The following is a 4,145-nucleotide window of genomic DNA, read 5'->3' as shown; positions in this document are numbered from 1 at the left end:
GCAAAACTTAAGGACGAAAGTAGGTTTCACATTATGTGTCACTGTCAAGTAACGTACTCGACGAAACTTGGACCATATGTAGAAAGAACTGGTACAGTATAGTACAGGCGATAACTGAAACAAATACACAAAGAGACGAATAGAAATGACACTTTTATTCAAAGACAATAATCACACTGAAGTTACCCCTGTTTATGACGGTCCACTGAACATTACAAAAGGTGGGACATGCTTCTTAACGGAGTGTGTAATGATCACGGACGCAAATGGTGCTCTGCAACATGCTGCCACGCTGGCCGCAAAATTGGCAAGGAGTTCCCTGTGGTATGGTGTTCAACCCCTCCAGCAGCGCAGCTGACAACTGATGGGATGGTCGTGCCGCAAAGCGTCTCCGGGTCTACGGGGACAACGGGAAAGAACTTTAAGCTGCTAATCGTTTTTCAACAAGCAGAGATTATCCCACTCTAACAGTTTCCAAGTTATGATTTTTTGAAATGGCTGTGGTATTTCATGGAACACACTAGATTGTTCACTACCTATCATAATTTAGGTTTGGTGCAAAAAGATAGATTCAGTAATTATCTTGCACTAACTGGACAACACATTCTTGTTTCCAATCATGCGAAGGCTTTGATGCAGTAGTTGAAAATTTTGAGGACTTCAACGTCCTCAAATTGTTTATGGATAAGATTCTTGGCGAGCAATGTTCCTGTACCTACTGTAAATCACATTGTTCATAAGATTTTTATACTACACCCATACATAGTATAAAAATCTTACTATTTGAATACCAATATCATCCCTTTACATGATACTGATGGAAATGAAATAAAAAACACCTCTTTAAAAGAGTTATTTCGCTTTCAATAAGACATTTTTGATCAAATATTTGAGCGGAGCGAAAACAAAGACGCCATAGAAATTACACAATGTATTTCTGTCCCAATTTTCATAGCCAAACAAGGAGTGGGAACTGGAAAATTTGGTATCAAACTGACCAGCATGAGGTCTAGTCTTGTAAAAAAAAAATGAATTGCCTGAAAGGAAATAGGGTAATTTTGCAATACTTATTCATTTGACAGAAAATTGAAATATTGTACGAACAGCCGCTGCTAGTTATATAAACGAAGTGTTAAAAAGGTCGTCTCTTCAAAGCCTAGCCATTCTGCACTTTAAATGTTCCATCGGTATGATATTTAAGTGTCGGAGAAACAAACAAAAACTTAAAAAAATAGCGGTCATATGTTCTGTGAAAATATTTGTCTAAAAGCAAGAAATGAAATAGAAGAGACAGACATTTGACTCACCTGTGATAGGATACTCGAATCATGTACAGCAAATTAAATGCCAATTGACGGTTTAAAGCACAGCGTTTATCTTGGAATTTTAAAGAGGATGAAAGTACATTTTTCTGATGGGTTACATAGATCGTGCAGTCTTATTCGCCGTACATTTTTTCCAACATTATTCAAATTCACGAAAAATTTCACAATACATTTGGCCTTTTTTTCTTTTTTTTTACTCACAACATTCAGTGGGACTGAACTTCCATAACTTCACGATTTCCTTTGTGTTATCAGGAAAGTTTGCGGACGTCTAGAACGAGAAAGATAAGGTAGGAGAAAGGGAACACTTCTTAATCTTATCTTGACGCAGCAATGCTCATACATTTGTATCACTCGTTTCCAATTAACTGGCAGCGAAATTCGCTCATCCAAGTCTGCAACAGCCTCCGGATGAGGAAACAAAATTATTTATAAATACTTTCACCACAGTGTAATCAGTAGTCAGTGGGGATTTCTGACAGCTTCCTGCAACACCCGATCTCAGTAACTGTCTGTCGCCAATCGCTTATATCTGTACTTAAAGTCTGAGTAAATTTGAAGCCCATATTTAAAAAGCTAGTTGTTTTATTGAAACATGTGTGCTACCTTCTATCTTTTTTGTCTTATAGCTCCAACTATAACTATCGAAACCTGGTTTTGTTCACAAGAGAATGGGAAGAATTTGTCAAACAAAGCTGCAGTTTTACTAAGCAAAAATCCTGATTTTTTGCTGTTGGCGCGATGAATAACTTTTCATTTCTTATTTTTAGTCCCATTTCAGTAAAAGAATTACACTCACGATTTCAAAGCGTTGTCCAACGTGGTTTTGAATTCTCAGAAATATTTTTTACTGCTCTCTCTTTCTCTCCCTAACAGCGAAGAGCATGATTTCACTCTCTTAAAAGCCGAGAAGTGATACAGGGATTTTTCTGTGACTATCTACTATTACGGTTTATATAAAACTGCAGGAGCCATTTCTCGTCATTATTAAAAACAAATGCAGAACAGCAGCATGAAACGGGAGTCCTTAACTTGAAATATAATTCCTTCTCCCCCCCCTTCTTTCCTCTGTCGGTAAGTCAATTTGACAAAGAATAAAATTCGAAACTAAAATTTGACTTTCTGTTGGTGAACAGAGAAATTTGTTTTTAAGTTGACCTTTTCTTACGCAGTAATATAGGTGTTGATGATGTCTGAGTGCGTTGCAAATGATTCCAGCTGATACCAACAGAGAAAGTAACGAAGTTGCAGGGCAAAAGCCTGCATGGGCAAGTAGTAACCTGACTGGACAGGGATTCCGATATGTATATTTCGACAACCAACAAAAAGAAAGAAAACTGTAATGCATAACATTTTGTTCTCAACTACGGTATGAATTATACTGCCTCATAGTCACTGTGAGTGAGTCGACGCTAGAAAATATTTGTCAGAAGTGGGATTCGAACCCACGCCCACAGAAGTGGACTGCGACCTGAACGCAGCGCCTTAGACCGCTCGGCCATCCTGACTTCGGAGGAATAGCGCCGCCACTCAGCTTTCGACATACGTGGCGTCCCACTTCTACGCATGCTCCGTAGGCGCCAAGTTCTATCGGAGCCAAGTGTGTCAGTGCGGAATGACGTCACAACCCCTCCCCCGCCTCCCGGCGGCTCCGCTCTCCCTGTAGAGGCTGCCCTAGAGCCCTCTTGATATCCATGCAGCCTGCGTAGCATAACATTCTTGCAGGTCCTCTAATCTTCTTTCGGTACAGCCGTTTGTCTACACAAAACTATGTGTGAACAATAAATGTGTCTTTACATTGGGGATCATTAAGTTTTAATTCATGCTGAAAATATCTTTTTTATCAGCTACAATCATGATGTAATTGTGAACTACACGAAAAATTATAATGATAATTAACACCGCATTAGTGATCACAACAATAAATGAATTGCATCAGACTAACGGAAAATACGTTTTCTGCAGCGTCTACTTGTTGCTTTGTTTCTTTGCTATAAACATTACTGTCGCTGTTATACACGTGGCACTGCACTGAGACACATAGTCAACTTTCAGATGTCATCACTGATCCCTTTTGTTTTATTTATCGATGTGAACTTATCCTTTACAGTTATTATTACTTCACATGTTGTATTTAGCTGGAGAGCCTGTACGTCTGCTAACGTTCCTATTACAGTTGTAAGGCATGCTACCGTTTTTGACGATTTAAGGGATTTCAATAGAGCAGGATCATGAGAAAGGTACTGATCCACACGATTAACTCCTTTCATGTGCGCATTGTTTTGATTTACACATAATGTCTTCAACACATCCTCTCCTGCTTTTGTGTGTTTCTTACCTGCATTTGAGACACAGGCGTCATGAATTCTAATATTCTGACTTTTTCTTATCTTTCCATACGAGGAGCAATATGTCATTGTTTCCATGGAACACCATGTCAGCCATCTTCATTCTTGATGCTTTGGATTTCATACTTTGCGGTAGACCTCTGTTCATCCTAATAGCGCAACAGACTCTGGTTTTGTTTTCAGTAGTATTTTTCCAGTATTCGAATAATCATACAGATAGATACGGTGCAGCATACCAAGATAAGGGCAAAGAACTTAGAGGATTCTTCCAATTTCTTCCTACTGCAGATGTTGCCTGCGCCACTCTCACACCGCATCCTAACAAGTAACTCATACTTGCTAACCTTTTAAGGGCTGTACATTCGAAAACTCAGCAGTCCTCTCCATGGCATCTCCCCTCACCCAAAAACAACTGTTGCTTTGGCCTGTAATCTTCCCATCTATCATTTCTTGTTTGTTACATCACAAGAAT

The 4,145-nt window shown here is 39.1% G+C and overlaps 1 non-coding gene across 1 annotated transcript; it reads right to left on the bottom strand.

Moving 5' to 3' along the window:
• Nucleotides 1-2,749: 2,749 nt before the first annotated feature.
• On the bottom strand, nucleotides 2,750-2,833 carry Trnal-cag. The gene has a single exon. It is a non-coding gene; the product is annotated as a tRNA-Leu (tRNA).
• Nucleotides 2,834-4,145: the final 1,312 nt, after the last annotated feature.

Source organism: Schistocerca piceifrons, chromosome 1 (genome assembly GCF_021461385.2).
Source record: "Schistocerca piceifrons isolate TAMUIC-IGC-003096 chromosome 1, iqSchPice1.1, whole genome shotgun sequence".
In the NCBI taxonomy this organism is placed as follows: domain Eukaryota; kingdom Metazoa; phylum Arthropoda; class Insecta; order Orthoptera; family Acrididae; genus Schistocerca; species Schistocerca piceifrons.
Note: the sequence above shows the minus strand (reverse complement) of the source record. Positions and strands in the feature narration are given on the sequence as shown.